Source organism: Ambystoma mexicanum, chromosome 2p (assembly GCF_040938575.1).
Source record: "Ambystoma mexicanum isolate Mex_15411 chromosome 2p, UKY_AmexF1_1, whole genome shotgun sequence".
Lineage (NCBI taxonomy): Eukaryota > Metazoa > Chordata > Amphibia > Caudata > Ambystomatidae > Ambystoma > Ambystoma mexicanum.
In genome coordinates, this window is record NC_090923.1 from 678,412,724 (window position 1) to 678,435,879 (window position 23,156).

Here is a 23,156-nt window from a genome sequence, read left to right on the forward strand (position 1 = left end):
AACACATAGCAGAAATCCATTATGTTCTGACGCAGTTGAGGGTTGCTGGAGCAAAACTATCTTTCCAAAAGGCACAGTGGTGCAGGACCCGTGTCAATTTCTTGGGGCATGAGGTAACTCCAGAGGGTATCTTTCCCCAGGAAAAGAAAGTGGAAGCACCCCTGAAACTAAAACACCCAAAAACTCTGCGTGAGCTAAGGAGCCTCCTTGGCCTGACTAATTATAGCAGAAAGTTCATTGAGGATTACGCAGAGATCACAAGACCCCTGATCCATCTGTTGAAGGGGGGGTCAAGTGGGAGTGGGGTCCAGAACAAGCCGAGGCAGTAAAGCAACTCAAAAGAAGCCTCTCACAAGCGCCTTTCCTAGTTTACCTTGTCAAAAACAAGGAGTTCTTCTTGGAGACAGGGTTCTCAAATACATGCTTGACCGCAGCGTTATACCAAAAGCATGACAAGGTCAATAAAGTCATCTCCTATGCATGTAAGACTTTATCTTCTGTGGAGGAAAAATTCAACGATTGTGAGAAGGCACTCCTAGCAACGGTGTGGGCATTGGAGAATTACCACCCATTCATCCAGGGGGAACACATCCTAGTGGAGACTCCACACCAGCCTCTGCAATATCTTCAAAGTGACAGAATCCGTGTCGGAAATGTGAGTAATTCCAGAATTACTTCCTGGATTCTTTCAATGCAAGGCTTTCCTGTGGAGGTCAGATATTGGCAAAACAAGAAGAGTCCCCTCGTGCAAGGTCTGGCTGACTTGCATGATTGTGCCATAGAAAACTGTCTCGAGGACGACACTCTTAAAATCCAGGGCAACTTGGAGGCGTACCTGAATTCCCCGCACAAAGTATATGAAGAAGGCAAGTGTGAAGGAATGCCCACTGTCTATGTGGATAGGTGCTCCTACTATGTTGACAACAACAGGGAAAAGGAACTGGTGGCCAGCGTTGGGAATGCCTCAGTGAATGATGCCCCGGAACCCTCCACTGGGTACAAAATTGGTCCCCGTAGTAGTCAGGTGGCAGAGCTGATGGCAGTTCATCAAGCCATCCTCACTGCTGTCCAACACCAAGTGCACAAACTGGTCATAATCACTGATTCAGATTATGTCCGGAACGGGTTCGTGGAGCACCTGGTTAATTGGAAGACCAGAGGCATGCTATGTGCTAACAACAAACCACTCAAACATGGCAAGCTAATACAAAATATTGATGATCTGGTCACCTCTAGTGGAATGGCCATCTACTAGAAAAATATAAAGGGTCATTCCAGAATAGAGGGATCAGACAAAACTGGAAATGACTTAGCTGATCAGCTGGCCAAAACCAGAGCCATCCAAGGGGATCTACTTGAGATCGAGTCCTTGTTGGGTGAAATCCAGGTCACTGCTATCACTAGGTCGCAGACAAATGCTCACAATGAACTCTCAACTGCCCAGTGGAGTAAGTAGGCCCCAGATGCTGATTTAATCACGGCTTAAAAAGGGTATCCAGTCATTGGTAAGTTTTATCAACACATTGAGGACCCTGAGAACTTTCCCCTGACGGATACCAATTGCATTGGGAAAGAGGACCTCAGAGTGTTGATGAAATGTCCAAAAAATTTCAGAATCCAAAATGGTTTGTTGGTGAGGAGATCCATATCTGGCTGTGACCTGTGGGTGATCCCTACCTCATTCCGAAGCCTGATGCTAGGTCACACCCATGATGTGGCCACAGGCGGTCATCAGGGGTTTCATACTACATTAGAAATCTTGCGAGAGGTTGCATACTGGCCACACATGAGGCAGGACCTCAACCAATACTTGAAGGGGTGTCTTGTGTGTGCACAATATCAGCCAACATCACTCACACACCATGCTCCCCTCCAAAAGAGGGGGATGACACTGCCTTGGTCAGATTTACAAGTAGATTTCATCAGGCCCATGATTCGCTCCTCTAGGGGGAACAAGTACATATTAACCATAACATGTTTGTTTACTAAATGGGTGGAATGTCTCCTGGCCCCAAATTGCAAGGCAGAAACTGCAGCTGCCTGATGATCAACCACATCTTTTTGCGTTATGAACTACCCCAAAGGATTGAATCAGACCGAGGTAGTCACTTCACCAGCGAAGTGATGACAAAGATGTGGGAGATACTTGGGGTGAACAGGAAACTGCACATTGCATACCGACGGTCCTCTAGTGGTGGAGTTGAGAGGTATAATAAAACCATTGTGCGCATATTAAAAAAGTTTGTGGCAGACTCTGGGCCAAGTTGGGATATCTGATTATCCCTTGTCATGATGGCCATCAGATCTACCTCTTCTTCTGCAACTAAAATGTCTCAATTTGAGCTGATGAATGGACGAAGGATGGTGCTACCCCAGCATCTGCTCTATAGAACCCAAGAGCAGAAATTGATAAATGCCTCCACAACTCATGAGTATGTTGAGAATCTGGGAAAACACCTTCAACATGCTTTTGCATATGCTCAGCGGAATCTAGAAAGATCTGCAGACAGCATGAAGACCCACTATGACCTTAAGACAACCAAAAAGGAATATCAAGTAGGAGACAGGGTCTACTTGTACAATTTCCAAAGGAACCAAGCCAGGGAGTGCAAATTCTTGCCCAGTTGGCGGGGACCTTTTGAAATTGTGGACAAAATCTCACCAGTCGCCTACAGAATCCACAACCCCAAGGGCGACTTGACAGATTAAGGCAAGTGGGTCCACATCAATAAACAAAAGAGTTGCCACCCCAGGCATACTTTGCAGCAAATAGAAGAACCTACAGAAAACCCAAAGGGAGAGAATTCTGAAACATAGGAATATTTTAAATTGACACTGAATGCATGTGTGGAATATTTTAAATTGTCAATGAATGCACATGTATATCCCATGGCTGTCAGCCTTATTGGAGGACAGAAGTGGGAAAATGTATATAACTGGGTTGTGTTCTGTTTTATAGCTTGGCACTGAGTGTACCTAACAACCAAGGAGGACCTCCTCGGGGACCCGGAAAGGAAAATAAACAAAGAAATCCGGAGTGTCTCTCCACACCTAAAAAGAAAGCATGAGAGAAGACGGGGGTATCGTTCCTATTCCAACCAAAGCCGGCGAGGAGAGCGTGTCACATCATTCGCTGATGAAAGAAGAATTTACACCTGAAAAAACCTGTGTTTTTCATGAAAAATAAAATCCCACTTGCTCGACTTCCCCACGACTGGAAGTCAAGCCGAAGTCGGGGGGGGAAATCTGTGGGATATTTTGACCCATTCCAATGTGCACCACTGCATCACTGCACTGAAATAGTGAAGGAAACAGCCCAAAATGGATTCGCTGACTCCTGTACATGCAAAAATCTTGAAAACTGCGTTTGGGTCACAACCAGGAAAAGGCTGCACACCCTGCCACACACAGTCAGGAGAGTTCTCAATGCAGGAACATGCCAGTGGGCTCTGCCACATTCACCATTGAGCAAAGTGAATGAATTGTGCTAAAAACCAAAAAGGCCTTTTAAAATGCTAGCTTTGCAACCTTAAAAAGTGCTGTTTTTGGCGCTAGATCCATTTATTTCCACTGAACCATTGAGATTAAAAGGGTATTGCTATGCCCGGCTCAGAGGAACCGGGCCTCATTGACTGACAGCTCTATAAAATGTATCTAATGAAAAAGCAACCCAGGAAGCCTCGTTTTCATTTTCCATGGGAAAAACATGGCTAAACTTTGCAACAAGTAACAGAATCTGCTGTGCAGAGAGCAACTCTAAACAAAGGTATGATACATGTATCCACACTGCAAACAATTCCAGCACTCAAGGGAAGAACTAATGCTGACTAAAATGTACATGTGCTGCAGAGGAAAATTGGATTTATAGAAATCAGTTTAATGTGCTTTTTCATGAATGAAGTGCAAAATCGCCTGTTGTAAAAGCATGTTTTTGTTTAAAGGCTTAATTCTTTAAGAATTTCAAAGGATTGCTAATGTGAAAAATCTACCTATAAACTGTGTTCATTTTATATGTTTAAATGAAAGATTTAGGTGAAACTTAAAGTTAAACTCAGTCTTGACTATTTAAAAAAAACAATTCTGCTCTGACAGTCCTCAGCCTGTTAAAGGTTGACACTTCACTGCTGGCAGGAAAGGCTAATTGCTGTTGGGAGGCATCTCATACTTATGACAATGGGCTTCATTAGACATTTGTCTGTGCCCCAGGCAAAGACAATAGCAGGCTTGAACACTCATCCTTCCAGGGGAGGATCAGGAAGCTCCACTCTCCAGGAAGAGGCCCCTCATTGAACTTCAAAGGACTTGCCATTTGCTCACACTTGGGAAGGAAGGAAAGAAAAACAGACCTCTTTTCGAGTTTAAAATGCTTATTTTGTCACTGAACTTCAAGACATTTAACTTGGCGGCAAGAATAAGAAAAAGAGTGAAAAGTACATACACATAAATCTGAAAGTGTGGAGAGAAGTGTTCTGCAGTGTCTGCCGCAGTGTATTGTCAGTGTTTACTGCCGGAGGCGTGCCTACAGTCCTCGCTACACCCTGCATCAGCTTTAAAACCCTCAGAAGTCTGCGGAGTGGAGAGTGTGGCGAGAAGTGTTCTGCGGTGTCTGCCACAGTGTATTTTCAGTGTTTACTGCCCGAGTCATGCCTACAGTCCTCGCTACACCCTGCATCAGCTTTGAAACCCTCAGAAGTCTGCGGAACGCGGAGCGGAAAGTGTGGCAAGAAGAGTTCTGCAGTGTTCTGGGGGCTCGAGAGGGCCCAGGCAATACCAGTCAGTAAACAGACAGAAAAAAACACAGTAAAAAACCAATGGTGTCATATCAGGGATAGTCCATTCCAACTAACACGGCAACTCAAACGGCAACAATAGAGTGGAGTAAGGGGAAAAGAACTTTAAGAAGTTCCCATCCGACGCAAAGGTTGGGGGTGCCTCTCAAGACCATCTCTGCCCCTGCCCTCACCCTCGGTTGCTTTCCTCACCAACCACAGCTTTGGAAATGCTGGAGGCACAAACAACAGAAGACATCACCCCGCACGCGACCTCCACCCCACCCGTCCTCAGGCTAATTCCCCATCCATCGCCAGCCGGAGGGCTGTCGAGGACGGCAAATGGCGAGGAGGACACGGCGGGGGCCCAAGCGTTCCGAAAGGACGAGGCGGCTGTGAAGGGCGAGCTGGAACAACCCACGAAGACCCCGAAGACCCTGCTCACCTTGGATGAGGCAGTACCGGACCTCTCCCCTCTCATTGGGAACGGGGGCGCCTTGTCACGCTGCACCTGAGGGAGGCGGGTGCACAGGACCAGCAAGGCAGACCTGGGACAGTCATATCGCCGAAGCCAGTCATGGAGGACGCCGTCTGAGCGGGTCCACGCATCATTACAGCACAAGTCCACACCATGTTGGACGCGACCGGATACCCAGGTCGCATATACAGGAAATGAAAAAGATGCTGATGAAACAACATCAAAGCCTATGGCGGCCCCCGGAACTAGGGGGGACAAACATCAAACAACCCAAAGGGAGGCAATGGGCGTTTCAGCAGGGAACCTGTAAAGAATGTAATGTGCCTCGCGGCGGTCGCGCGCGCTCTTGAGCTTGTATGGAATGAGAGTCGCGTGACCGCAGCGAGGAACGGCAGTTAGATGAGATGTAAGGCGGCCTGAAGAAAGAGGGGTGACTGGCGAGCTCTGTGTTAAAATAAACAACTAAATGTTTATTCAGTGTGGCCTCCCTTCTTCAAGTGGCGACGAGGGGGCACACGGAGCTTGCCGAGGAGCCTAGCGACGTTCCTTTGAAGCGGAACGTGCTATTTATAGCTGGAAACAGGAGGAAGCCGGTGGAGAGGTGGGGGCCTGAAGAGCAGCTGTCTCCGCAGTGCCTCGGAGCGTGGCGCTGCAGGGGGACGTTCTCCCCACTCTCACGTGAACGGCCACACAAGGAAAGGCTGTTTGTCCTGGTGGGTGCTGCCCAATCCCCCTCTCATTGGACACGAAGGTGAGGAGCAGGGAGAGGGGGGGTTGGGGGCACAGCCAGGGAGGAGGTGCAAGGAAGGAAAATTCTGAGTAGATGAAAAACACCATAAGAGGGGTGTGTTCAGAACAGTACATTAAAGATACAGCAGAGGTGAAACCCAGTGGCTGGTAGTGTGCACAGGAAGACTTCCTCCCAGAGGACAGTAAAGTAACGGCATAGTCTTAATTATATGGTGTGTCGAAGTAAGACTGTAATATTGTGAACAGATACTATTCATATATAAGAATCGCCTAAAGGGACAGCACAGGAGACTGGCAGAAAGTATTGGAGATAAAAGTAAAGTAACACCAAGGGCGAAAATTGGAAAGTAAGCCACTAAGTACAAGAAAATGGCTGCGGCAAGTATGGCACCTCCGCCACCGTTCCTGTCAGAACCTGGTGCTCCACCTATAAGGTGGGATAGGTGGAAGAAACTTTTTGACACGTACCTGATTGCCATTGGAGGGGATAAGTTTGCAGCAGCAAGAAAGGAGGCAATCCTGCTGCACAATTTGGGAACCGAAGGCAGAAGTGTTTATGATGGATTACCGGATCCTCCACAAGAAGGCCAGGGAGAGATGGACCAGTATTCTATAGCAGAAAAGAAGTTGGAGGTCCATTTTGAGGCCAAGAAAAATATAACATTTGAGAGACACAAGTTCTTCCAAAGAATACAAGATCCACAAGAGCCGGTGGAAAACTTCATTGCAGCGTTGAGGTCTCTTAGTCATACGTGCGAATTTGGGCCGCTCACAGACTCTCTTATAAGGGACCAATTAGTCCGTTGCACAAATAACATAAAGATACAAGAGAGGTTACTATCAAAGGATGCATCACTGGAGTTGGCCATAGAAATGGCAAGGAGTATGGAACAGACCCATAAATATATGACCACTATGAAGGGAGACAAGTCAGAGGGAGAAGTGGCTGCTGTAAAGGGATTTCGCAAGACTGGCTTCAACAAAGAAATCAAATGCTAGTGTAGTAACCGTCATATTTCCACAAGCATGTTTTGTCCAGCCAGGAACATCTCGTGTTTAAAATGCAAAAAGAAAGGGCATTTCGCGAGAGTGTGTAGGGAATCAGGGACGGTGCAGAGCATTGAAGCAGGAGGAAGAATGTCGAAACAAGGTGAAGATTTAGAAGTGGGAAGGAGCAACCAAACAAAGCATGTATTGGAAGTAACAGAAGTATCAAGCAAGGGAGGTGCACCCACTGATGTATTCATGGTTGATGGAAGAGTGGTGACAATGAAGGTGGACAGTTGCTCACCGTGGACATTAATGTCCAAGGCGACATTCTTGAGTTGCATGCAAGGAGACGTGACAAAATTAAAGGAGCATAATATTGAGCCGTATGCATATGGAAATGTTAAAATTGGAATTATAGGGATGTTCCGGGCTTCCATCAAGTATAAAGGGAGGAGCTGTGAAGCAGAGATATACGTTACTCAAGAAGGTTCTTCACTTCTGGGATGGGAAGAACAGTGGAAATTGGGAATTAGGATACAGGCGAATGCGGAGAGACCAGTTGATGTGGCTGAATTGAAGGATAAATGGGAAAAAGAGTATCCCATGGTGTTTCAGGAGGAACTGGGATTGTTGAAAGGTTTTGAACATGAAATTCAATTAAAGGCAGGGGCCAGTCCGAGGGTGCACAAGGTGAGACCAGTACCTCACGGATTGAATGAGAAACTCAAAGAAGAAGTGGAGTCGTTACTCCAAAGAGGAATAATAGAGAAGAGTGAAAGCTCGGAATGGCTATCGCCGGTAGTAGTAGCAGCTAAGGCCAATGGAGACATTAGGTTATGCGTGGATTTGAGAGATCTGAACAGAAATATACTAGTGGATAGACATCCCTTACCAATAATAGGTGATCAGCTATCAGTACTGAGCAATGCCAAAGTGTTTTCAGTTATTGATCTTTCACAAGCTTATCATCAGATCCCGTTGAAGGAGGATTGTCAACACCTGACAGCATTTATCATGGTGTTTGGTTCATTTAGATACTGTAGGATGCCATTTGGGCTGGCGTCCGCAGCAGCCGTGTTCCAAAGGGTCATGGAGACGGTGTTGAGTGGAGTGAAAAACATTATTGTGTTCCAGGACGATGTGTTGATATATGCTAGTTCTACTGAAGAACATGATGAAGTGTTGAGACAAGTGTTAAGCAGATTGGGTGAGGCAGGGTTGACGGTGAAGAGGAGCAAGTGTAAGATTGCGGTACATAGGGTGGAGTATCTGGGACATGAGATAGATGAGCAAGGGGTGAGGCCAAAAAAGAACTTGGTGGAAGCAGTAAGGTGCGCACCTGTACCCAAAGACAAAGAGCAGGTGAAATCATTTCTCGGTTTGGCCGAATATTATCACAGATTTGTGAAGGATTTTGCCAAGGTATCAGTGCCTCTCAGAATGTTGCTAAAAAAAGGAGTGAGGTTTGAATGGTCTAAGGAATGTGATGTGGCTTTTGAGTGTATTAAGCAAGCAGTGGGTGAGGCGCCATCCATAGGTAGATTTGAACCCAAGGACAAAACGGTATTGGTAGTGGATGCGAGCATGTTAGGACTGGGTGCGACGTTAGTGCAGTACAATAAGGACAATACTGAGAGAGTGATAGCATTTGCGTCTAGGACGCTAAGAGGGGCAGAGAGCAAATATTCTGTCATTGAAAGAGAAACTTTGGCAATGTTTTGGGCAGTAAATCATTTTAAGTTCTTCTTGTGGGGAAGAGGATTTGTGGTCAGGTCGGACCACAAACCACTGGTTCAGATGTTTGAGAGTGACAGGTGGGCCACGGGTTCTCCAAGAATAAGCAGGTGGGGTCTGGGACTCCAAAACTTTAACTTTGAAGTGAGCTATTTACCAGGGAAGCGGAATGTTGTGGCAGACTGCCTTTCCAGACTGCCTCTTAAGGGTGAACCTATAGAGGACAGAGTGACAGAGGAGGAGTTAGTGGTAGCAGAGGTAAAAAGTGCGGTCAGCAAGGAGGAATGGGCGAAGGAAGAGGACTCTGATAATGACCTCAAGTTAGTCAAAGGTTGGACGGTTACGGGTTGGCCAGAAAGGAAAAATTTGGATGGTAAATTCAATACTTGGTGGGAAGTAAAAAATGAGTTAAACTTATGTGAGGATAGGTTAAGGAGGGGGAGGTGCATTGTTCCTCCTCATTCCCTGAGGTCAGTACTAGTTGAACTGGCTCATCAGGGGCATCCTGGAGAAGCGGCTATGAAAAGGAAATTGAGGCAGAATTATTGGTGGCCGGGAATTGACAGGTGTGCAGAAAGGTGTGTCAAGGATTGTATAGTTTGCCAAACGAGTGACAAATGCAGAGTGGTGAGAGAGGCTCCAATAGTTCCAAATGTGGTACCGGACCAGCCGTGGAGTAAGTTAGCAGTGGACATAATGGGTCCGGTGGCAGGTCTGGGAGATGGTTTAAAGTTCGTATTTGTTGTAGTGGATTTCCATTCCAAATGGTTTGAGTGGGAGGCTGTAAGGGAGGTCACGGCAAGGGAGTTAATTGGATTCTTAGAAAAAGTATTTCTTAAGGAAGGAGTCCCGGTGGAAATTGTGTCAGATAATGGGGTACAATTTGTGTCTGGGGCAATGAAAAAGTTTCTTGCAGGATACAGTATAAAACACACAAGGACGGCTCTGTATAATCCTAAAGCAAATGGACTTGTTGAAAGAGTTAACAGGTACATAAAGGGGGGCCTGCAGATGGCCATGAATTCGAGGCAACCATGGAGGGAAGTATTAAGGATGCTGACATGGAATTATGTCACTACGCCTCATTCGGTGACGGGAGTATCCCCATTTGTTTCAATGAAGGGAAGGGAGCCTGGGACAAGGCTTTGTCCAGGATGGCTAGGAATGGCTAAAGTGGTTAATGTGGACCGAAATCAGATTATGAAACTTATTGCATTGAGTCAAGAAAGAAATAAGGAACTGTTTGATGACAGGATGAGAGTGAAGGAACGTGATTGGAAGGTGGGAGAAAAGGTGTATGTCAAAAATCCTAGACTAGTAAACAAGTGTGTGGAAAGTAGATTTCTGGGTCCTAAGAAAATATGTGCAGTAAAAAGTAATGTGGTAGTTCTGGAAGGTGGGGAAGTTTGGTCGAAAGGAAGATTGGCGAAGGCGGGTGATGAGAAAAGGAGTGAAGATGAGGAGCAGTTGAGGAAGGTGGAGAGGAATAACATTAAATTTAATGAAAAGGTGAGAGGAGAGGTGACGGATGAGAACAGGGAAAAGACAGGTGGGAAGGTCAGAGAAGATGATAGTCAAAGGTCAAAAGTCGAAGAGGATTCTTTACATAGAGCCAGGTCTAAGCCGGTGTGGATGAGGGATTATGAGACTTGACATTATAGTGTTCAGGTCGTGGTTAAAGTATCTACAATGTAAATGTACACGGAGGATACTAGGTCATGTGCAAGTTGTACAAGTCTGTCGATTTTCTGTTATATTCTGGTCAAACAAATTTTCTGATTAATTTTAACTATAGTTGTTAAGTTTTACATTACAGTTATAAGTATTACATGATGTATATTTGCTCTGTTTGAGGGGGAAGATGTGTAAAGAATGTAATGTGCCTCGCGGCGGTCGCGCGCGCTCTCGAGCTTGTATGGAATGAGAGTCGCGTGACCGCAGCGAGGAACGGCAGTTAGATGAGATGAAAGGTGGCCTGAAGAAAGAGGGGCGACTGGCGAGCTCCGTGTTAAAATAAACAACTAAATGTTTATTCAGTGTGGCCTCCCTTCTTCAGAACCCCATAGCAATATTCCCGCAAATTCAAAACAATAAAACGAAAATAAAACTCACCCGAAAATGAACTTTAAGCAATAGACCACAAAAAACGAAAAGAAAGGTCACAACACCAACACAAGACCCCTGGATTGAAGTGGATGAGGAGATAATCACGATCTCCCCCCCATCAAGTGTCTCAAACAAAAACAAAAAAAATAACAACAAATAACGACAACCATCAAAGACCAAAGGCAAGAAAGGTGCCCCCAAAAACAGCGAACATCAATGCTCTGAAGGACTTAAATACGATATTTTAGAACTATCGCACGCAGAAATCCTGGAAGCAATCCAAGAAGGGTCCCCGCCGCCTAAATCACACAAAACTCTGGCAAGTTCAGGAACCACTAATGGAAAAACTCCAAGTTCAATGAGCACAGCTGCCACAAAGCAACCACCTGCCATCGCAAACTTTGAAGAGGCACCAGTGAATACCAGCCAATCACTTGCAGAAGACCCGAAAGCAGAGACCACGGAGGCACCCAAAGTAAGGGCATTAGTGGATAAGTCAACCCCACCAACCGAAAAAACGCCCATTATGGGCGAAAGTGTCAAAGAACTTAAAGTATCAACTAACGCTGTAAATCAAGACCGGAGAGGCCCAATTGGGCCGCAGTTTCCATCGGGGGTGCGGCAGCAGTCTCCTACACAGCTGGGCCTGCCCATACCCAGCCCGATCAGGTCAGGTAACAAAGGTGGAGCCCAGGACTTGATACATCCGGAAGGGCTAACCAGGAAGGCCCTGAAACTGCTCACTCCCTCCCGTCCACAAAGAAACTGAGAGGGGGAAAGAACAAACAGAGAGGAAAGTCCATACTCTACAGAGGACATTCAACTATTTAATTGCAGAATGGGCCAAAGTAAAAACCGTAGACTATCCTCACCAACCCTACGTCGGAAATCCTACGACCAGTTCTCAAATTCGCCGTTGGGAACAGCTAGCAGAAACGAAAGATCCAGCATGGCCCAAAAAGAGACACCAACGAAGAAACCGGACATGCTTACCATCATGTCGGCTAACACCATCGCCCTGGCACCATTCTGTAAGCTGTACAAATCACTAAATGACTCAATGAAAGATCTCACAACAGTTTCAGCTATGATCCTCATGAAACTAACATTCTTGGAGGGCTACGTGATTGCAAGGGAAAAATGCACAGATGCAATCACCGCAGAGAAGAACAAGAAGGCACAAAACTCCCCCGCCCCCCGGAAGAAGAAAGGGGGCAATTTGGGAAGCCGAACGAGGGTAAGAAATCCACTCCTCCACCCCTAAATGCGGCGACACAGACTTCCTCACCAGCATGCCACATTGATCTGACCAAACAAACTACAAATGCCGAAACCCAAACCCAAGGATCCTTCAGCATCTTCAACACCAACACCGGAAATGGTATGACTCCAGCACTAGCACAGAGTAAATCTTTTAATTTTAAACTAAATCTACCAGAAGTGGCTCTCTCAAGATCTGAGGTCCAGCAAAAAAAGAAAAATACATTGCCGGAAAAAAAGTGGAAGCTTCAACATCTAACACTAACGCTCAAAAAACAAGCAAATACTTCTTAAAGTTCCACAGCCAACAACAAGCTCTAGGCCTTCGCCAAAAAAGCAAGATGACAGTCGCATCCCGGGAACAAGTTCACATCAAGCATCATCAAAAGAAGCAGTTATGGGGAAAGGCCTAAAGCAACCTGGTCCCACAAACCACCCATCGAACGAATCATCCAGGTCTCCAACTACAGTCGAAGAATTTCTGTCTGACAAAGCCCTGATGAACCTGTCGGTATACGAAGATCAAGAGGACTTCTTTGAAAAGGAAATCAAGACAGATGGCCGAGCCTCTCCAAGGGGGGCTAGGGAACAAGCAGGCAACAAGATTAACCAACAGAGGTGCAAAGGCTCTACAAATAACCAGCTGCAAAAAAGCTCGAAAGCCGATAGGGAGAGGCGAGAACGAAACCACCACGATCCACCCAATGCCTTCCGCCAACATAGATCGGACAAGAGCCCCGACCGACGTATCCATAGTTTCACCAATCGCCCTAGGGAAAACCACCAACATGACCATCCTCCGGTTCAAAACAAAAACAACTACAAAGAAAGTCGCCACCACCAGACAACTTCTGAATGGAGAAATGAGCCAAGAAAGAGCGCCGATTAGGCACAGGCAAGGAAGACAGCATCCGACAAAGGATACCCAATCATAATTCTGAAATTAGAACAAACAAGCAACAACAAAGAGGACATAATCTTAAACAGAAGAACAGTTCTGAAAATGTTCAGACAATTAAGGAGCCTACATCACTTATCAACAGAGGACACCAAAGCGAAATGTTACTTACGTATAAGGTCGAAGAATACAGTCTACAACTGAAATCAGCTCAAAAAGCACTAATTGAGCGTGGCCTAAGGCTAACAGACATCACTGCCCAGAGGGACTCAGACACAGTGAAAAGGTTTCAACCGCACACCATAGGAAAAGAATCACACTTTGTCTCTCGAACAGAATCACTCTACAAGGACAACAGGCTGAACAGCGACAAAGAAGCGGTAGAGAGACCGACAAATACGCTAACAGCAAGGCTAGACCTGTCAGAAGAAATCTCAACTAGAAAAACTGAGAAGCCCAGACTGGCAAGAGACGTACTGGGTCGATTTCAAAAGCTACAGACAAACATTGCAAGTCATCCAATGCCCTCAGAACAGGCACCTACTGGCAGCACAGACCTAGGCAGGACACAGGATCCAAACACCCCAACATCAACAATGCCCCCAAAACCACTCTGGTCTTGGCTCCCAAAGTCGATAATATTAACATTGAAAAAATAGCAACCAACAGCTCTTGGAGATTCGGCATTTGAGATTACATCTCCAGCGACTCAATTTCTGAAGGAAAAAACCATCCAAATCGTCTAATGGAACACCTGTGGGTACAAGCACCTTACGACCAAAGGCGGCCCCGACCTGAGCCGATTTGACATAGTAGCATTACAGGAGCTATGGTAAACAGAAAAACCAGCTCTCGAAGGGTTTCGAGATAGCACTTGCACCAGCAATAAAGACCAGGCTGGGTCGTCCATCATCAGGACTTCTTCTGGCAGCAAGAGAGGACAGCGGAATTAATATAATAGAGACATTCACACCATCAAGCCACCATCTAGCCATCAGAACGTCCTGGAAAAATTAGGACAAGCACTCAGGAAAAAAACAACTACTGAGATCGCAATTATAAACACATATTGGAACCTGCAAGCCATCTCGGACAAAAAGTTCTTCAACAGGCTAGAAACAGAAATCGACAACATATATGCTGAAAAGCAGATTTCCCACATCATCATTTGTGGCGACCTAAATGTGAAGCAGAGAAACCACGCACAAAGACAGGTCCACAGACCAAAAACTGCTGCAGAAACATGAGGTGAGCTTTGGAACAACTTGATGTCATCACGAGGATTCCACAACCTGGACCTGTCTTTTCCACTCCCAGGAAGACTCCCCACCTGGGAGAGAGGCTCCTTAAAATGCACTATAGACTACATCTTTGCCTCGGATGCAATGTTAGAGCTAATTACAAATTTCGAAGTCATTCACACTGAACCTAGCAACCACAATATCTTAAGAGCATCATGGAGCTTGATGGCAGAAAATAATCCCAAAATGAACAGAGAAATAGAGTCAAACCTACAGGGCAATCGCTTAAAACTGTCCGCGGCAAGAGTAGAAGAACTGACGAGGAACTACAAAATTAAAATTGGCACAACCGAACACGATGCAGCAGTCACTGACTTCCAATCACTGCTGAGTCCCTATAAATTAATCTCACACAGTGGGAGCAGATCGGGGAAATTGGGCCTCCACAAATACGACAAGCTACTCGTTGCGAAACGCGCCAGCCTCAGACAATTAAAACGCAAAGCCAAAAAATCGTGCTCACCCGGCCTATTGGCTCAAGTGGAAGTGGAAGCAAAGAAATACAAGGCCTGGCTGAAGCATCACCGAGTAGCTCTTTATCAAAAGGACTCTTAAGAGATACTAAAAAAAGGAGCAGGCAAAAACACAAGAGAATTCTGGTTGCTCTTGAAATTAAGAACGGAACAGAAGGCCAATGAACCATCTAACTGTATCAGCGAAAAAAAATGGAAACTTCACTTCGAAGCCCTTTTTCGGCAACCAAAGACTCGGGTAGGCTCTGAACAGAGTCAGGGTGATGGTCCCTGGGCTGACGTGTCGGATCAAGAAGACATCAGAGCAACAATCAGCAAACTTAAAGCTTCGAGAGCTCCAGGACCTGACGGAAACACCAACATCAACCTCAAAAACTTTCAAAACGTATGGTCTGCTTTCATCAGCCTGGTTTTAAGCAAGTGTGCAGAAACTCGATCAATTCCGAGATCTTGGACATCCTCCAACGTGGTCCCAATTTACAAAAAAGGTGACAAATCTGACCCAAGCAACTACTGACCAATCGCCCTCCTTGACACAATTGGCAAAATCTTCAGCATGCTCCTTCTAAAGCGATTCCAGACCTGGGGATCGGAGGCGCCTTGCAATGACCCCTTTCAAGCGGGTTTTAAAAAGAACTCATCCACCACAATAAACATCATGCTCCTAAGCATAGCTAAGAGCAAAACCCTAGAGGCCTCAACCAGACTTTTTGTGGCCTTTATAGACTTAACTCAAGCCTTTGACCGCATCGACAGGGAACTCTTATGGGCAAAACTGAACCTCTGGCACTGCCCCCAATCAATTTTAGCTCCCATTAAGACACTATACACGGGCACCTCAATGTGAGTGAAACTGAACAGCAAAGGCCTTTTGTCTGGGGAGATTCCAACGCACAGAGGTGTCAAACAGGGCTGCCCTCTGACCCCAGCACTTTTTGTGGCCTTCGTGGGCGATTTCAAGGAGACCTACTTTGCGGTGAGAGCCTTTCCCCCAAAAATAGGAAACGTCCCAATGCCACGCCTAGCATACGACGATGACATTGTGCTAATGGACCAAACGCAGATAGGCCTTCAGAGACAATTAGACAACTTGTCCGACTATATCAAACAATCAAATCTGGAGCTAAACAAGAACAAAACGAAAATCCTAATTTTGGGAAAAGCAACAAAAAAAAACAAACACCTTCAAATGGGTGATGGAAAAGATCCAGATCGAGTCAGTATCGAAATTCAGATTTCTAGGGGTGATCGTGGACAGCTCACAGCTGGAAACGAGTATGCAAAATCATCTCTGGGCGAAAGTACGAGCGCTAGCAACACAAGCTAAAATCTTGGAAAAAAATACGGAAGATTCTCGCTGATACCAACAAGCAAATTCTACAAGGCGAAAGTTGTCCCGGCACTCACATACGGGTCCGAAGCAATGCCGACAATCCCAGACAGTTTTGGCAAAAGATAGAGGGCCACTTTTGGAAGACAGTATTAAATCTACCAAAATCCATGACAATGGCCGCAATAAGGAGGGAACTGGGTTTGGTCTCGCTTAAAGCAACAGTAGAACATAACAACATTGCTTTGTATAGAAAAACGATCATACCTCAACGCCTACCGCTCTACCAACTTATCAACACAGAAAATGCGAAAGGAAACTGCAAAATGCTTGCAAAATGGGCAGCAAAGATAAAGACACAACTTGACCAAATAGCATGCACAGAAGGAGACCTAATCGCCAACCCAAACAAAATCAAAAGGAAACTGGCTGACTCAGACTGGATCACAACTTTGTAAAAAGCTTCTGACAACAAACTCCTCGCCCAGCTGCCATCCTACACACTAAAACGGGATGAAACTGCCCGATTTCTAAGAAGATTCCCGAGCAGACCCCACCGCCAACTTTTTTTAAGAGCACTTTTGAACTTACTACACACCAACAAGATACTTCAAATCAGAGGCCAATCAGAATCTAAAATGTGTAGACTGTGTAAAACACCAGACCAAACTGAAAACGTGCGACATCTGCTAACTGGCTGCCAGTCAATGGCTAAAATACGAGCAGTATATTTGAGGCAAGTACTGGCACCTTTTATGGATCCCAAAGAAGAGCAGTGGTGGCTGAGTTTTATTGGCGGAGCTAGAACATCTTGCACCATCGCTACAGCCAAGATACTTCAAGCTGCTCTGGCTGAATGCAACAAACAGTCAAGCGAAGGTGGATTGGCCTCTGTAGACTCATCTCATCTCATCTTAAACAAAAGCAAGAACCTTGTAAAATCTATTTATTTATATATACACAAGTAAAATAAATAAATAAATAAATGAATGAATAAATAAATAATTTTAAAAAAAATCTGAATTTATGCTAGCCATTTGAAAACTTGGTAGAATTTCTTACTGCGTAAGGAACAGAAGTTAGGAAGAATGACCAATTGCACAAAAACTATTAATGCTGAAAATATAATATTGTGTACCCATGTTATAGGGGTGAGTGCGCATATAAGTACCGAATTAGGAAATGTTAGGCCAAACCTTTCATGGTTAAAATTGCCAAAATTCAACAGAAAGGCAGGACCAGGTCCCACCGACTTGGGAGTTGGATTAGAATGTGACCCACAAAATATGCAATTTATGTATCCGATTTTCTTAGAGGGCACAATTATATATATATGTATTTGTGGGAAAGTTAGATTTAGGTCCCAATAGCTATGGGAGGTTTCCAGATCATATCATAAAACATGACAGACCTTTAACCAGCAAAGAACAAGACAGAAACTGTGCTCTTGCCCAGTCATAGCATTGTTGGTGTGGGGAGTAAGTCTGCCCCTACCATAAAATGAGTGATGTCATTTGGCAGGATGAATCAGGGAACCTCACAACACATCGATACACAATGATTCCTGACTGCATCCTGATTTCCACGTGGCGCCCTGTTCCTGAATTCTCCATCTTGTTCCTGATTCCAGATTTCTTTTCAAAGCCAAAGCCTCAGCATTGCTGAACTTCTTTTCAGCTAGGCCCAAATCCTGAAACCATCCCAAAATCTAAAGGATGCAATTTGATCCAGTTTGGCTTGCTGCCATAAATGCTTGCCTGCTGAAACTCGTTATCTCACTGATCTCCGGTCTCCAGTTTCCAGTGCAGTCCAGCGCAGTCCAGTCTGGTCTGAGGTGCCAGTCCAGTTGACCAGAACCGCCCAGCTGACCTAATTCTACCAGAAGAGCCCTGCTGTCTTTTGAACTGATCCGTGATAACTAGAGCCCTTGACGGTCCTAAATCTGTAGGATTGTAAGGAACCATAGTAAACCATAGCAAACCATAGCATATATTGCCTTGCCTAGTCCTAGCCCCATCTCTCACCCATCCCACCTTTAATTTAAGAACCTATCATATTGTCAGCACCATTCTTGCAACTTTGTCTGTAGTTCCTAGTGTTAGCACCGATTTTCTTCATTTTTGTTTTACTAGACCATAAGCTATTAGTGATTTTGATTAAATAAAATAATTCCCATAAAGAAAAAGGGGTATCCACCACGTGAAGGGTTACAAGCGGCCATGTTACTGTGGAGATTCACAGGTGGCCTTCTATTTTTCCAAAAACGCCTCTCATTCAACATTGCATAACTTCCTCAATGTAATAGCTAGATTCCTTGTTTCAACTCTGACTTAAACATAAGACCTGTAGCTACATCCCAACACAAAATAGTGTATTTCACCCGTTTTTCTTTAAAACCGTTTAGTGAATTTTAGGCAGGAATTCGCATTTCTGCAAAAGTTTTACACGTGTGATTTTAATTTCAAGTAATTCCAACTTCCATAAAGATTCAAAGTGTTTACTGCTGCTCATATTAAAGCTTATGATTGTAAGCATCTTTTCAGCATTACTCCCATAGAGATTTATATCAATTTCAGGACTTTTTGCACACTTTTCATTGTTTTGCTCAGCCGTTTTTCCAATGTCATTTTAAAAGTGTAAAATTTCCAAAACGTTTTTCTCTCTTGTTTGGGGAGGGAAGATTGCATTGAAACCCTGTACACTGTTCTTTATTCCTGAATACCTGCTGCTTACTTACACTTGTGTACAATTGCTTATTTGTGAGTTGAGAAATTTGCAGGGGGAAATCTTAACTTAAGCGCTATCTTTCAACAAGACAAAAAAGTTATTTTCTCTGTGTTTTATATTCTGTGTTGCTATAAGTGAATTCAACTGTCTTAGCTACTTTCTTATTTGTATTGTCACCACATTGGTGATTGCGGCCCCATATATTAAATCATGTAAGAGGATTCAATTCAACACTACAGCTAAGTCAACGCCTAGTCTAGAATACTGAATGAAAACCCTTATTGATATATCTTTATGTCCAGTTCATGCGTTCTGGATGACTACCCCTATATAACACCCCTCTCTTTGAATCCCCCTGACCCCACTGAGCCACGAAGTAGTTCTGTTTTGCAAGTTTAAAAGGTTTATTTGATAATTTAAACAATAGATATATATATCACACTTTATAATAAATTAATAATTGAATATGACACTTAATCTGAGCAGTAATCAATAATGGATAGTCTGGCACTGGCACACCTGTGAATAGGAACAGAAGAATAAGGTGGTAGAGAATGCTTTATATAAGTTCAGATGGATGCAATGTTGAATGAAAGGCAGTACAGAAAATACTCAATATGATTTCACCAAAACAATGTAATCACTTTTCTCTGGCAATCCACTCCCCCCCCTTTATGCAATGCAAGGAAATGGAAGGAAAGCACACAGTTCTCAGAAATGCAATCAAATGTAATTCATTTCACCCCAGCAAGCTTAGACCACAGAAGTTGGAAACACAGGCCCAAAATGCTTTAAAATGTGATAGCAATATATTGGAAAATGTGCTAAAATGATTTTAATTCCCTCTGGAGGTCCAGGTTGAGGATTAGTTGGTTTAAATAAGTTCAGGCTTACTTTAGCAATGTTCTAGGAATGATTGGCAGGTTAAACGAATTTTTGGCAAATGAAAGCAAGGAAGCTGCTGTTTTCACACGTGGAGAAATTTGCAAATCGCGGCAAATTCGCGAGTGCGTTTTTCGCGATTGTGGCAAAAGTATAGGGAGTAGGAATGCGGTTCTAGGTTCGTTGAAAAGCCAGGATTCCCAGCTTTCAGAGGAAAGTTACTGCAAGTCTCTAAGACAAACGGTCACGGAGATATGAGCGATATGGTAAAGGTCGTTTTTCTGATTTGAAATTTTAAAAGTTCAAAGTGACAATTTACAGCTAGCAACTAGAAATGACAGGTGACAGCTTTGCAAATGACAGGTGACAGTTAGGAGACAGTTCTGGTTAGATTAAAATAGATTGAATTATATTATTTTAACTAAGAGATTGGTTCTGCACAGTTCTGCTAGGTACTCACAATATATTTAGAAATAGAATGGGCCTCGCCACGGATCTGGTCAGGTTTTCTTCACTCGCCACGGACGGTCTCTGCGCACAGCGGTCTGGGTCAGCTCTCTGGTTCTGCAAACAGCGGTCTGGGTCAGCTCTGCTCTGCCTCTGGTTCTGATCAGGTCTGTGGGTCCGGATACAGCGGTCTCCGGTTCAGCTGGTCTCTCTCTGGATACAACACTGCTCTCTGGCAAATGGCAAGAGTTCTTGCAAAGAATTCAAACAGCTCGCCTGGCTGTGAAAATGGCAATGATTTGAGGCCTGCTAAAGAGGGATTTAGCTTGTAGTTGACCTCTCTGCTACAAATTCTGAAGTAAAGTCTTGGTCTCTGAAGGTGGCTAGATTGAAGTCTCTATGTTGGCTCTCTGGAGGTTGATGGAGGTGAAGTATGGATTTTCCCAGCAGAGCGTCCCGCAGCAGATGGAATAGAATGTCCCTATCTGTCCTGACTGTCTGCTTTTATGTGTTTTTAAAGTGGGTAGAGAGGCTAGCTTTCTAGGCCCAACCCCTTCAGAGTTCTGATAGGTTGGAGAATTCTTTGCGTTCTCACTGGAGAGCAGGATTGTGTGTCAGAATAATGTCATTTAATGGCTTTCAGAAAGGACACTCCCCTGTCAAATTGCACACAATCTATATTTGATCAAAAAGACATATTTGCACAGGTACACATTTGTTTAAAATTACATGCACCCATCACATATCACAGGAGGTATACCCTGTCCAAATCTGCTCTTCCTGAGAGCTTGCATTGAGAAATGGCAACATTTTGCACTTTTTAACTGGTTTTGCAATATCGGACATTAACCCAAATTTACACACATGTGCGCAAGGAGTATGGACATTAATTGATGAAGTGTCAGATTTTTAACATGTATACATTTTAAGTAATACCCTCTTAACTGCTAGCTTGCCCCCAGATCATACCACCGGTTGTAAAAACCTCTTAAAATGTGGGCAGAAATATCACAAGAATTATGGTATCATTTATAAAATTTTCACAAGTCCGCTCTATGAATGATCCATCTTTTTAGAGTTATGTTCTGGCCCCAAAGGGGTGTGGTTTCCCCCCAGCACAAGGTTGAATTTCTGGTTTTTCCAGTTCTGTCAAGCTCAGAGACCCTGCCCCTCCCAGCTTCTGCCAAGAGGAAGCTGTTTTACGGTCCCCCCAATAAAGCATCTGCCTGGGTCCTGGAAGGCCCATTGTTCAAGAGGAAGCCATTTATGGCCTCCCCCCAATAAACCCTCTGCCTGGGTCCTATGTTTAGTCTCTAGCAGTCCCTTGGTAATTCAATCAGAGAAGTGTCATATCCCTTTTGGTGGGAACAGCAAAAGGCAGCTAGGCCTGGGAACACAGCTGTTGTGCAAGTCTCAACTCCTGTCGGGGGTAGCTGGTGGGCAGAATTCAGTTCCTTAAGCCAAGCCCCAGCTAATGTCACTTTTAGTTAACTAGTTTTCTGCATTCAAATAAAACTAACAATTTTTACATATGCAGCTAGAATGCTGATTCTAAGTTTAAAACTATGACATTTAAACAATTGCAACCTATGTGACACTCAAAGTAGGTCACTCATTTCTTTTAAACATTTAGATTTTTAGTTTCTTTCAGTCCAAATTTACTTAAACTGCTGAAATCCACAGCTCAGCCAGTCTTGTTATAAACCTTCAAGTCACTTCAGAATATAACTTTACATTGTATCCACCTCTCAGTAAGTCTTTCTTTGGCCTGCTTTGGGTTCATTTATTCAGTTTTACACAAAAAAAAAAATCTGGTGTTGTTTTAAAACGCCGGCTTTCTGATAGTGTTGAGTACTGGTAATGCACCCATTTTTGGGATTTAAGAAAATGAATTCCCCACAATTCTAGGTTGCTTTTGGCAATCAGCATTGCCATTCCCAATGGTTTCAGGCTACTGTGTGGGTAGTCCAATGGTGGTTTTAGGCAGTGCCCTTCTGTGCCCATAACATCGGCAAAATGGGTGGCAGCCTATTCTTCATGCATTTCCCTGGGCATTTTCTGGGAAGCTCTGGCCATCATGATGTTTTCAATGCCAGTACTGCACAGTTTTTGAGGTAGGGCTCGGATGCATGGGTAAAAACATCCCACAATCATATGTTGATTTGAATTTTAAATAAATAAATAAATACTACCTTTACCAACCAGCCTGATTCCTGGTCCAGTGTTACCTGGGGGTATTTTGAGAAGGGGTGTGAAGCGGTGTGATATGAGTGATATATCACTTAGAATATTGAACCTATAGACACAATAAAATAAGTATTTAATTTGCGCACTGCATGCTAGGCTGAGAGCAGGTCGTATCGACTGATTGAAATCCTTAACAACTGGTCCCTCGTCTACCGACCCTAAGGATAGGCCTTCCGAAACTTCTCTTTGCAATACGCATGTCTTACCTGGAAACAGCAAATACACCCTTCTTTGAGTATGCACGATTTTCCTGGCCCATGCGTACATCCTAATTCAACCTGTGATCACAACATACAACCCTTCTGCGCCTTCTCTGTTACCTGATACAAACCCTTTGTCTGCCAAAACACTCACCAAATAGACAGAAAATATCGATCCCATTAATACACCTCATCAAAACCTCTCCTTATCACCTTGAACCACTTGCAAAGAAGCAGAGTCTCTTCAGTTCCCGCCATGTAAGCACCCGCAGGGCCCATTGATGGTTTAGTCTGGCCCGAAGGGTATGCCTCTTCCACCTCCCTTGGGAGAAGTGAGACGGCCAGACACAGGGGGAAAGAAGGGTGGCCTGCTATGCTAGCTGTTCCTCTAGCGCCCTCTGCATAGGCTCAGGCATCCTCTGACCCACTGCCTAAACTATGATGGTGTTAAGGATGAAAGAATATTAGCAGAGCTACAAGCATGCCAAGAGTTCTGCTGGTGTTCATTATGCAAGTTCAATGGCAGACCTCTGCTGGGGATCGTAGTAGAGACGTATTGGGAGG